The 14,176-nt window shown below is 37.2% G+C and overlaps 1 non-coding gene across 1 annotated transcript; it reads right to left on the reverse strand.

The window, feature by feature from the left end:
* Positions 1-12,755: 12,755 nt before the first annotated feature.
* Positions 12,756-12,861, reverse strand: LOC141654504 (small nucleolar RNA R71). The gene has a single exon (XR_012548062.1). It is a non-coding gene; the product is annotated as a small nucleolar RNA R71 (small nucleolar RNA).
* Between the last annotated feature and the right edge of the window lie 1,315 nt (positions 12,862-14,176).

Consider the following 14,176-nt stretch of genomic DNA (forward strand, 5'->3'; position numbering starts at 1 on the left):
AAAGTCTCAATCCCATTCACGGAATTGATAAATCATGTTCCGGCCTATGCAAAGTACATGAAAGATATTCTTAACAAGAAGAAATCCATCCGGAAGCTAGAGACTATTGCATTCACTAAAGTGAGTAGTGCTATTCTTCAAGGAAGTTCACCTCCAAAACTCAAAGATCCGGGAAGCTTCTCTATTCCTTGCACCATTGGCGACACTACAATCAACAAAGCCCTATGTGACCTTGGAGCAAGTGTAAGTGTAAAGCCATACTCGGTATGCAAGAGGCTAGGGATGGGAGAGCTCAAGTGCACTAATATTACCTTTCAAATGGCAGATCGATCAACAAAGATACCTTTAGGGGTATGGGAGGATGTGCCCTTGAGAATTGGCAAATTCTTCATCCCGGTAGACTTTGTCATTGTAGACATGGAGGAGGATTCCAACATTCCTATCATTTTAAGAAGACCTTTCTTGCGCACCGCGGGAGCGGTAATTGATGTGAAACATGGAGAGCTCACACTTGAAGTGAGGGATGAGACAATCACTTTTAATCTTGACAAGATAATGAGACCTCCCAGACTATATGAGCCATGTTTCAAGATTAATCATTATAGCCGAGAAAGTGATAGGAAGAGGTTGGCATCTCAATGCAAAGATCAAGCTATGGGTAAAGAATCACCACCCATATGGAATAAGAAAGTGGATAATACTCAAGGTGCTCTATCCGGAGAGCAAGAAAATTTCAACAAGAATGAGAGCTTGAATAGCTCACCATCAATCATGACAAGTAATGAAGAAGGCCTCATTGGCCATGACAACAAGAAAGAGGAGTAGCTCTTGTCAACTCATGACATCATTGGGGAGCAAGTAGATGAAGTTTGTGGTCTATGGGATGATGAATTTGAAGGATTAGTCAATCCTTATATTGGTAATGCTATGACTTTAGACCAAGGTTTTGGTGATCATCTTGACTCAAGTCACCACAATGAAGAACACAATGTGCAAAGCTCTATTAAAGAACTTTATAATGAAAATGAACAAGCCTTTGACTACTTCTACAAGGTGTTGAGCAACATCAACAACACCTTGGCTATGCCCCCTTGACATCTCATGCAAGAATGAGAGTTTGTGGAGTCCTCCCTAAACCACCATTTGTAAATATTCTAGCCCCTTAACTTGCATTTTACTTCTTGCAATGCATTTTTGTCAATTTTGGGTTTACATTTTTATGTTTTGATCAAGATTATCATTATGAGAGAAAGTGAGGGAGGTATTTTAATGTTTCTTGATATGTAGTGTTTGGACTAGTGTGGGGATAGCAATTGCCTAGGCTATCCAAGCCTTCATAGTGCACCCGCAATGAAGACCAAAGGAATGAATAAGAAATGACATGGGAATGACATGGGAATGAAGAATCCCCGCGGGTGGAACTGAAACCGTGGGTACAGGAGAAGATCCGAGCGTCCCAGAGGGAACTCGCTCGTCTTGGGCATAATCCGAGCGTCCTGGCACCTAGCCGCTCGTCTTGGAAGAGCTGGAAACTGAGAAATCCATACTGACTATGAATCCAAGCGTCCCAAGGGAAAGATGCTCATCTCAGCATAGAAGACGCTCGTCTTAGTGGAAATCCGAGCGTCCTGGCTGCTTCAAAATTTAAAGTTTCACACTGTCTTACAATCCGAGCGTCCTAAGGGAAAGACGCTCGTCTCCAGCTGAAAGACGCTCGTCTCCTGCAGAATCTACGCGTCTCAGCATGGGCTAGAAATTCATGAGCTTGCTGTTTAAGAATCCGAGCGTCTTCAAGGAAATACGCTCGTCTCCTGCTGCTGAATGCTATAACACGGGATTTAAAACCCCTCTTCCCCAATTCATTTCTTTTCTATTCAAACACAAACACACATTCAAAACCCTCAAAACCCTCAATCCCCTCATCCATAAAACATAATTTCCTCAACCAAATTCACCCAAATCAAATCCAAACTTCCTCAAAACACCATCAAATTACTCCATTATCTACAAAAAAGCCAACAAAACACCAAAATCCTCAAAAATTGAATCGATTTTCTAGGGTTTCAAGGCAAAATTCGAAAACCCCAAATCGATTAGGGATTCATTGGAGCTTGAGGATACTAGGATCATTCAAGCAAACTTTTGGTTTATTGATACATTCTTAACAAGGAGAAGAACAATGGCAAGGACTAAAGGTGGAAACAAGGCACCCACAAAATCAAATCTTTCAAAGAGGCAACAACCTCTTCAAGCCTCAAAGGCTATGGTGGTACAACAAGAAAGAGTGGAAATTCAAGAGGTTCCTACTTCTATGGTGGAAGCTACTACTCCTATTCCGGTTATTGAGCAATTACAAGAATATCCGGAGGTAACTTTCACAACCGATTCTCATAGGAAAGCTTTTATATCTCTTGCTAAGAAAACAATTTTGCCCACCAAGTATATTTGTCAAGATGCTTTAGCCAAATTGGGTGTTCTTGAGAGGACCAAGAACTTCTTCGAGTCTATGGGGTTGCTTACACTATTTGATATGCAAGAATTGACTTACCCCTCCCTTACCATGGAATTTATAAGCTCATTGAAAATCACTAAGGTAGAGGCTCGAAACAATGTTGAATTCCGCCTAGAAAACAAGGATAGAAATATGTCTTTGGATGAGTTTGGCAAGGTTTTTGGTCTTAAGGACCATTCTCCTTATGTGAAGAAGCCCTCGAAATATGACCCCGCCCCTCTATGGAAAGCAATCACCGGAAGAAAATTTGAATCCTTCCATGAGTGACGTGCCCTTTATGTCCACCATCCGGGTATAAGGGTATGGCATAAGGTTGTGGGAAATACTCTAATTGCAAGGAAGGGCACTAATCATTTCACCGAACTCGACTTCACCTACATTGAATCAACCGTGAATGTTGACAAGAAGTTCACCAATGAATACAATGTACTTCAACTCTTACTTGAAAGGTGGCTTACACTTGACCATGGTAAGGAAGGAGCGGCATGTATAGTGAATGTAGGATTGGTAACATGGTTAGCCAAACACTTTAACCCGGATTTCAACAAGGATAAGACTTACAAGCCGGTTAGGGGAGGCAACCTTATTGATCTAGCCACTATGATCAACAAATTTCATTGGGTCAAGAATGATAATATTGACAACAAATTTGAGAGTCTCACCAAAGATGTTAAGTCCTTCATTCTACCAAACAAGATTTGCCGACTCAATGTCCGAAGCCCAAATTATCTTCTTCCACTCTCCGATGAAGCCGAGTTGATTATGCAACAACATAGGGAAACCATTGTCGTGCCCTCCTCCTCCTCTATTGTGACTCCACCCTATCCGTTTACCTACCAAGAATTCCGACCCGAATATGTTGAGGTAGGTAATGATTACTTGACCCAATTGATGCAACATATGCATAGGGAAGCTTATGAGGACCGGGTCAATGCTTACCGGGCCCAATATCCGCCCCTCCTATAATTAGCTAGGCAATGACTCCTTGATCCATCATGTCCTTTGCCTAGTTGGGCGGATAGGGAAGTGTTCTTTCCTAATGCTCCTAGAGATGCTAGCATGGGTGGTAAGGTTACCAAGGGGAAGGAGATTGTTGCTGAGAATGATGAAGAAGAGGAAGAAGAGGTTCAAAGTTCAAGTGATGATGGTGAAGCCTCCAGGTCCATGGAGGTAGATGATGATGATGATGATGATGATGATGATGATGATAGTGATAGTGAGGAAATTGATGATGATGACGATGAAAGTGATAAGGATGTCGCCATGAGCGACAATTGAGGATTAGCAAGCTTTTTGGAGGATGCCACAATCCATTGTGAGTCTCCTACACCTCCTTTAGCTTTGTTCATTTCTCTTGTTTTTAAATATTTTTATCTTGATCAATTGTTTGAGTCCTAGAAACACTCAAAGGACTCCCACCTCGGTCCCATTGAGGTGTCTTTTATTGTTCCCACCTTGAAAAATCCAAAATGACAAATTAGATTCATGCATTGCATACTTGTGCATGAACTCCCCCACTTTCACACTAGAAATAGTGTCTCATCTGGTTTGGGGAAGTTTAAGCATAAGCATTGGGAGTTAATCTAAATTAGCTCTCCAACAAATAAAGTCATTCATCATATAGTGTAGTGTAGTTTGCATCACTTGTATATATGACATGTAGCTTGAATTTTAGTATAGAAATCATGCATTAACATTTTACATGCATAATTTTCTATCGTATTGGTCATTGAGGACAATGCCCATACTAGTGTGGGGATGGGAAATTCTAACTTGACTCTTAAATCAAAAACCACAAAATTTGAAAATTGAAAAATACAAAAACATGTTCATTCCTTCATAGTGTAGAATTGTATATATTTTGTATATATTGTGTTTGTCTATCCTTTTTCACATTGATCGACTATGCCATATCCGAGATATGAGGATCATGAAGACCGTATAGTATGATCTTTCCAATCTCCTTTTTCCTCTTTATGTTAATGACTATGTGGCTTTATTTTGTTTGATGCGGTATATACCAATGTGAATTTAGGAATTGCATTTAGCTTATATGGCATACTAGTTGGTAGAAGCATATGCATTAGGATATATATATATGATTAGTTGCATCATAGTATATAGTTGCATTTTAGGAAAAATTTTGTGAAAACATCTATTTGGGAAGCTTGACAAGTGTATATAAAGCACTTGTAGATACTTTTTCTTCTTAAGACTTTGCTCATTAGAATATTTTTAAAACACCCTAGGATGTTTCATGCTAGTATCCTTTGACCCATGGATTAAGGTCTAGTCAAGAGTACCTTGTGGTGTGATAACTCCTTGGCTACCGTTTATTCCAAGGTGACACTTGAAACCATGCAACCATCTTCCACATTCTACCACATTTTGTCAACAAAAGGGAATGGGCACAAAAATTGTTCAAATTTGAGTTCAAGCATTGAAATAAAAGTCAAAAAGTTTGCAATTGTAACAAAAATAGAAATCTTATGCTTCAAATATAAGAAATCACTACAAATCAAATATTTGAAAATGTTCAAAAGAAAATGCAAAATGTTGAAAGTTGTCAAGAATTGAAATGCCAAACATCAAAATAAATGGCAAAAAGAAAGTGTTCTCAAAATGTCAAATGCCACACTAAATAGGGGGTAATAACAACAACAAAATCAAACTCGCACATGAAACTCAAAATCTATTGATCCCTTTTCCATCGAATCCACTTTTGTGCATGGTAGAGAGGGGACGACCCTTCTTCTTGTCTAGGCAAGAACGGTAATTCCGCGAACCTCCAGTGTTTTTAACACCATAGGGAGTCTACTCTTGACGAAAGCATTTAACAATTGAGGATAAAGGTACCCTATCTTGACACAACTTGGAGGTGATTTATTCGTATCTTTTTAGGCTTAGTAGTTTGAAGAAACCATATCTATGATGGAGTGTGTACCCTTAGATTGCTTTCCTTGTAGATAATTTCCGCCACTTAGATGAGGAAAGTGGCTATTCATTTTTGTAGATGTATCCATTACTTGTTTTGTGTGCTTTAATGCTTGGATGTGTCGCCATTTTGGCAAGCCCTACCTTGCCTTGCAAGAAGGAATCCTACCTCGTGGTTGTCTTATTGTGAGTTAAAGGGGCGGAGTGAGACCCGCTAATTGTCTCACATCAGCTATATTAGTAGGTTAGTTTAAATAAAGGTCCTAGTTTTAGTCACCTCTCTACTCGGGACGAGCAAAGATTCGGTTTGGGGATGTTTGATGTGACTCCTATTTGATCACATTTAGTCCCCGAATTAACCTCGCTCCTATGCTTTATAGCACTTATTTGGGTCATTTCTTATCTTTAGTTTCCCATTTTGCATATTCTTTGAGGTTTTGTCCCCTTGGTAGGAAAGGAGTGCTAACCTTGCATTCATAAGTCAAAATGGAGCTAAATTGATGGCATCTAATGACCAAGCATCAAAGAGAAGACATTACTAGAAGGCCTATTTATATAATAAAGTGAAATGGACAATGATGAAAGGATACTTGCATCCTCAACACGATCCTTGCAGATTGTTAAAGAGCAAAAAGAAGAGAAAGTGTCTGTCCCAGGATTCGAGCGGGTTGTCCACAATCTGGGCGTCTCTGAGCACCAAGATCCGAGTGTCTTGTGCCACAGACGAGCGTCTCACACCACCCTGATCCGAGCGTCTCCCCTGCAATCCGCTCGGATCACAAGGCATTACAAAACGTGCCACAGCTCAAGACGCATGGGACGAGCAGATTTACACGGGACCAGCAAAAGGGATATGCTCATTTCCTTCGAGAGGAGCATTTCCTCAACTTTTCTTAAGGTCTTAAAAGTCATTTAAGCCCTTAGTAACTCTAATCTTTGTACCTAATATTTAGTATAAATACCCCTTTGTACTACCTAGATTAGGATCATCTCTTTATGCTCTCTTAATCAAGTTTTAATTATCCTTTAATCTATTAGTAATCTTGTAATCAATTCTTAATCAAGTTATAGTACAATATTAATCTTTCCTTAATTTCTATATTTCTCTTCATTTATTTTGGGTAATTAGAAAATTATTTGGGTTTATTTGGAGGATTGACAAACTTCCATTAATCATCAAGTACTTCTATTATTCTTTGCTTTATTATTTGGAATCATCTTTATAGGTAAAATTCTCTCTTAACCTTGTTTAATTATAGTTAACAATTTTCATTTATTCATCATGTTTTGCCTTACTAGTATGATTGACAACCTTGTTGGCATGTTGAACTTGATAATGAGTGAGTAGTTTCCTTAACTTAGGTTAATGGGGAATTAGGGGAAACCAACATGGGGATTGATTCATGCTTAATATAATATGTTTTTATAATTAATTTGCTTGCTTGTTGTGATTTCAACTTATGCACATGTTATGTTTGATGAAATGCGAGCCTATGAATCCTTGCATTTTTTACCCATCACCTATCTTTTCAATGAGACTTGTAAGCTTATACACTAACTCGAGTCTCATTAGACCATGCATATAGTTGAATAGGAAGGATTAAGTCGACTTGTAGGTGTTGTACAATCAAAACGATTCGGCTTCGAGGCCCAAACCTTCTTAGGGATTGTAAGCTTATACACCAACTCGATCCCATCACAACAATAAGTGCTTGCATCTAGTAGAGAACATGTTTGTATGATCAACTCACATGAATCCCCTATGAACCCATGACACCCTAGTGCTTTTAATCAATTGTTTACATCTCCTTTTAATTATCTTGCTTGTTTTCATTACTTTTACTTTCATATTGTTGATTAGTTTAATTGATCTCATATCTCAACCCAAATTGTGACACCCCAAGACACAACCATTTGCAATTGAAAATCCTACATCAATACCCATCCCTTGGGATCCGACCTTTACTTGCCTCTTTGCTAAGAGTAGTTTGTAAAGTTATAAATATTGTTTTGGTTGGTAACTTTTGACGATGAGTTCTATTCCACACCAGGATGTCGGGATTAGCCACTATGAAGGAGTTCACCTATAGGGCACTTACTTTAGAATTTTTTACTCTTTTGAATTTAGTCATGCGGCCTATGTGACTGACCATGGGAGCACTTGTATCACTTTCCGACTATTTAACACTACTTATTCCTGGACTTTAGCTGAGTTCGGGGAACGTTTGGGTCTAGTTAGTGATGGCTGCCTTGAGCCTCCTAGGAAGCTAATGCATCAGATTTGGGTTACACTTTCACACATTCCCTATGGTCAGCGTCGTGGTGCCCACGTCCATTTACCCCATGCCCGTTATTTTCTCTGTCTGCTTGGAGAAACTATTTTTGCTCGTCATGAGCCTAACAATGTTAACAATACTGAGTTATCCATCTTAGTTGGGTACTTAAAAATTGACTGCGGTACCCCATTTATTTTAAACATTGCATACTTGACAGCTCAGCATTTTAATAGTGTCGGGTTAAAAGTAGCAGGTACGATAGCATCTGGTGGACTAGTGACTCACATTGCCCGCCGCCTTTTCCATGATTTTTCCCGTGGTCTTAAGTATTATGATAAGGATAATGTCGTTGACATTTCTGTTATGTTTTCAATGAACTGGCTTGCTTCTGACCATAGGACGTGGAAGAGTGTCACTTCCACTTCCGTGATCTTACCTTCACCTTCTCTACCATGTCTTTCACCTTTACCTACTGTGACGGGTAGATTACCACCACCTCCACCTTCTTACCTCTTTGACTTCTCTCATCCCGTTTCTAGGAAGCGAAGAGGACATCCCCTACTGTTAGGGAAGTTGGAGAGGGGTTTGGACCTCCACAGGCCGGGCTTACACCCACGCCCACGCCCACGCCTACACCCTCTACCTCTCAGCCGGTTTTACCGGCTAATTTTATTCCACCTCCTATTTTTGAGGCGCCTGAGGTCATGGATCAAGGGCGTCTTGATGCTTTGCTTTTAGATATGTGCAAGAGGGTAGTTAGGATGGAGCGGGATCAGGCCCTAGCTTTATTCCCCTTATATGAGTATCATCTGAGTAGAGGTCGTCCGGTGCCAGCTAGGTGGCTACATCCCTCATTTTACCGGTACCCGGAGGATGGGTACCCTCAGCCTGAGAGCGAGGAAGACACGACCGAGAGAGAGGAGAGGATTCGAGCTGACCTTGATGCTAGAGGTCTTTCTAGGAGGAGGGGTGACGAGGAGGAGGACCCTACCTTTCAAGTGGCTGACGAGGAGGGAGTTGACGAGTAGCTGCTGGCTACTCACTTCCCCAGTTTGTTGGCTGGTTTGGGGAAGTTATACATTGTAAGTATTATTTCTATTTATTCTTTTTATCTCCTTTAGTTTAGTTTCATTTATATTGCATTTGAGTTTGTATTTCCCTTTCCCTATTATTCTGCTGGTGTGTGCCGGAGGACAATGAGGGCATTGTCGATTTTGGTTTGGGGAGGGTAATGCACACTTTGAGTCTGCATTTGCATTTGTTTTGCATTCACGTTTATCGCATTTTAGTTTGCATTGTTTTTTATTTAAAAAAAAAAGATAAAAATCAAAAAAAAATTAGAAAATTTCGAAAAAATCAAAAAATACACGTTTATTTTTGCATATAGGTTGAGTCGGAATGGAGTTTTTCTGTGATGACATTGCACTGTAAATAGTCAATTTGCTTAATCCTTGCATAAATTACTACTTTTTAGCGAAATCTTTGCATTTTACGAATTTTTGTTTTGAAATTTAGTTGAACGAATAGACTTGACTAAAAATTTTGGCAAACTCCTTATAAATTCTAAAGAATTAGAGCTTTTTAAAACTGGTGTCATCCATGACTAGTTTCATGTAGGTTTGTGAGTAGTTACTCCCTGCATAGCATGTAATATCAAATGCATAGGTATGAAATTCAATTGCTTTTTGCCTGCATACATTCGGGTTAGTGGCCGGTTTCACATGTAGGAAAGTGCTTGCAATTCCCTTTTATTTCATTTTTTACAAATAAGCTCCACTTAGCCAAAAATAGCCTATTTTGACCCCCTTTAACTACATTCTAAATCTTAAGCCTGCCCTAGTCGAGCTAGTGTAGTAGTTATTGGTCGAGGTATGTTTTATTGCTTTTTTGGTTCACATTGAAAGTGTTGGTAGGATGAATGAAAGGAGAAGGGAGAATTGAAAAAAAAGAAAGAAAAAATGGAAAAAGAATTTGAATGATATCGGTTTTACTCCTATGCTCTCATCTTATTGATGTGTTGTATTTTTATATTATTTTCACCCCTCTTTTAGCTCGATTTTACATGACAATTGCACTTTATAAAATGATTTTATGAGCTAATTCCGTGTTCTAGGTGTTTTGCATGCATTATTGTGTTTTTGTAGAAAATGAAGCAATTATCGGATTTTTCCTATCATTTTGGCACTCACCGAGAATCATGAGGCTACTTGAGACGAGTCTTGGCCATGGAAGGTCATTTTGGGAAGATTCTTGAAACCCCAAGCATATAATTTACTATATTTTATATACTTATTTTCCATAATTTTACATTGATTTTAAGCATTATAGTGTATTTTAATAATAAATTCCTTCCTATAACATTTTACTGCAATTATATAATTATTTGTAGGAAGGAGCTATTTTGATGCAGATATTAGCTAAACAATTAAGCGAGGCGATGAATAAAAACTGGCAAAACAATTAAGGACTTCAAGCTCAAACTCAAAATCTCCAAGTCCACAAAATAAAAACGAAGCCGTCCAAAATAAAATGAAAGCCAACTATTGAATAATGTTGACAAGACCATCATTTTACAAATGATAAAATAAAGAAGCATATTCGTAGAAGTTAGTGCATTGAACATCGAGTCTTGAAGCATTCAATTTGATGATGTTACATTGAAGGATTTTTACGAGCAAAACCCATGCAACATTTACATGGGTGAAGAGTTATTCTGATAATTACAACATGAAACATCTCAAATTAATTCTTTAACTAGTTTAGATCTCGCGCAATGAATGCGCGGTATTTATAGAGTTACTAATATAGACCCTGTGCAATATATGCACGGTTTTTATAAAATTTTATTTTTTAAAGTATTATTTATAGAATATAAATTGACAATTCACTTATTTTTCATGTTTCTCCTTAATGTATTTTGATTAGAGAAATAAATAAAAATGTAAATGGTAAGAAGAAATAAAATGAGTTTTTTTTTTTTTACCGAGAAATTAATGATGTTAATTTACAAATATTTACTAATAACATTTTTTAGCTGCAAATTTTTATCGTAAAAATATAAATTTTAACAAATATTTACTAATATCATATTTTTTAGCCGCAACTTCTTATCATTGAAACTCAATAAAGTTTTATCAATAAGTTTTTTAAAAAAAGAATTTCCTTATACTAAAAAGATCGGAGATAAATTTGTAATATTAAACGTTATAAATATTTAAATACAAAAGATTATATCCATTTATAACTTATCATGCCCACACCTATAGTATATGATAAAAATACTAAGCACTATTCTAGGAAATATGTTTTAGGCGGGAAAAGTTGGAGTTTCGCCTATTCGTTTAGTAAATAGGGGATTCATGAAACATTCTTTATGTGAAGAAACTTCATGCACTAAAAGCACAAAACTGTAGGAATAATTTTATATGTAATGTATTTATATTAATTATTTGTTCTAAACGTACATGTATAATTAAATTTGAAAGCTCAAATGATCGCCTATATAATGGAGGTGATTTGCTTTTGAGAAGTACGAAAACATAGAGACATAGACAACAAACAATAAAATAATTAGTTCCATATTAAATTCTATTCATTGTCTCATTATTTACATCAATTATCTTTATTATATTCTAATATTGTTTATGCTATTATTTGACCAGATTATATATTGTTACCATATTCATCTTTATTTATCTTATTGTTGTTAGTCTACTCGTAATTATGTGTGAGTAGTTTCTTAATCTAGGGGAGGGGAAGCCATGTTTGATTAGCCATTTACACATGTTGAATTAGAGAATTATATTATCAAATTGTTGCTTATAATACATGCTTGTTTCATATTGTTAGTCTTTGATTGTTGGCCATAATCGTTGATTAATTTGTTATTCATTTTCTAAGAGCGAAAGTCGGGAATTGAATTAGGCAAAGTATGTTTTAATAGTTCGATCTAATTTGTGCGAGAGCTCGTTAGTAATCGTTCTATGGTTGGGTAATAGACCGAGAGGAAATTGCTAATAACCTAAACAACATTTGATTTTATGTTCGTCTAATTTGACATCGATTTATGCTAATCTACATGTGTGACCCCATTCCCTCTAGATCCTTATTCATATTTGTTTACAACTTATTTTTCATCATTGCTTTTACTTTAATCAAATCAAACCAAATCGTGACCGACCTTGATAGAATTCTACTCATAGCTTGTCATATTGCGTTCACCGTCTCCCTGAGATCGACCCCTACTTCCCTAACTACATTCATTTGTCGTTAGCTAATCCTAGGGTATTTTATCTTTGTTCCGTACGCGATAAGCTTACCAAATTTTGGCGTCGTTGCCGGGGAGCACGGTTTTGTTTGCTTTGTGATTAGTTGATTTCTATCTTGTTTTTCTTTGTCTTAAGGAGCACTTGTTCCTTAAGACCTTTACTGACGATCTCCTCTAGGTTGTTGTCTAATGCCCAGGTCCTCTCGGATTGGTGAATTACTTCCAATCGATCCCGAGCCCGAAAGAACTTTGCATAGACGACTACGCTTCTTTAAGGAGATTTCTGAAGCTACATCTATTGAAGGACTTGAAAGTGTGAGGAGATCTTACGAAGAAGATATTCAAATTATTGAGGAAGAGGGGGATTCTAGTTCAACACCACCAATCAAGAAGATGGTTCGTTTATCCGATCACTCCAAGCCCGTCGCGGCAATGCTTCTTAGAGGCATTGTTACTACCCAAATTAGTGCGGCAGATTTTGAAATCAAGCCGGCTTTCATTAGCCTTGTTGAGAGGAAGCAATTTGGTGGGAGTCCAACGGAAGATCCTAATTTACATGTTCTAAATTTTTGCGATTATTGCTCCATGATTAGGCAACCGGGGGTTACACAAGCTCAAATTAGGGAGATACTTTTCCCTTTTTCTTTGAGAGACAAAGCCAAGTTGTGGATTAATAGCCTTGATAGAGCCATAATGGAAATTACCAATTGGGATTCATTGGCTCTTGCATTTTATCAAAAGTATTTTCCCCCGGAGAAGACCCAACAATTTAGAAGCCAAATCACGGAATTCCGTCAAAATGGTCATGAAAGTTTGTTTGAAGCATGGGAAAAGTATAAGGAGTTGCAAAGACAGTGCCCTCATCACGGGTTAGATCCATGGTTCCTTTCCATTACATTTTATAATGGTTTTTGTGCCGAGTCTCATCGAGTTCTAGATTCCGCTAACAACGGGAGGTTTGACCAAATTGATACGGAACTTGCTCATTCTACCATTGAATCCATGGCGGTGCATGATTCCCAATACGTCAACTCTCGTAACACCCCATTGAAAGACAAGGAAGAGGATACAACTGTTAGAAATCTATATCTCATTAATATACATATTCATATATGTTACTATTAATTTAGTGATAAAATTAATTTACAAATCTTATGCATGCAAACAAAAAGAAGTAGAGAAGAGATCATTATTCTTACTATATGATTTCGGTTTTATGGGCACCAACAAGATCTTCTTCTTGTTAGTTCTTGAGCTTTCCAACAATGGATGAACAAGATTCAAGTTTAGAATCTCTCCCAAAAGCATATACCCAAGGAAACCTCTTAAAGACTAAAATAATATGATCTAGTATTATGATTAGTCTTACTTAAAATTTTTGACACAAAATATTTTTGTTCTCTCTTGTTTTTCAGTTGAGAGAGAAGAGATTAGTGAGTTTATTTCTCTAGAATTTTCACAAATTGTAGAGAGTAGTATATTTTCTTACACTAGAAAATTCTATGTTGAAAATGAATGAATAATAGATAGATGAGGAAAAACCCTTGTCTATTCTAGGTGGAAACCGAGTGGGGAAGGAAAAGGACCCAATGCATGGCCAAGATGCTCTTCACAAAAGCAATTAGGCATGCAAAGCTAGTCTTTTAGGTTAATCATCATGTTTTCCACTTAACATAAACAAAACACAATATTAACCTTATTCCCTCCATTTTTTCGGCACTTATAAAATGGGAGGTCCATTTTATATTTTGTAATTTGTCAATTGTCACATGTCACTAGTCATGTGTAATTGTAATGCATTTTTAATATATTAAAAATCAACGTATTAATAAAAATACGTCATGTACAAAATCGACTTAGTAATTCATAATTACTTGTACCAAAACGGTTTACCAATTATAAATCACAACATCTTTTTTTTTTTTTGGTAAAATGTGAGTATTTCTATTAAAAGTCAAAAAATATGGTACAAGAGTTTCTCAAGCATCATTAAGTTTCCAGTACATATAGTTCCTTGCTTTGTAACCAATCTAAGTCCGTCTTTGTGATCAGTCTGAAATCTCTTCCTCGTATTCTTGCTTTAATCTCCTCAATAATTTGACTGACTGTTCTTTCAGGTCTCATCAGAGTCCCCTCCATTCTACTCTTGTTTCGTTGCTTTAATCACAACATCTTGTATTTATAATA

This window comes from Silene latifolia, chromosome 4 (genome assembly GCF_048544455.1).
Source record: "Silene latifolia isolate original U9 population chromosome 4, ASM4854445v1, whole genome shotgun sequence".
NCBI classification, from domain to species: Eukaryota; Viridiplantae; Streptophyta; class Magnoliopsida; order Caryophyllales; family Caryophyllaceae; genus Silene; species Silene latifolia.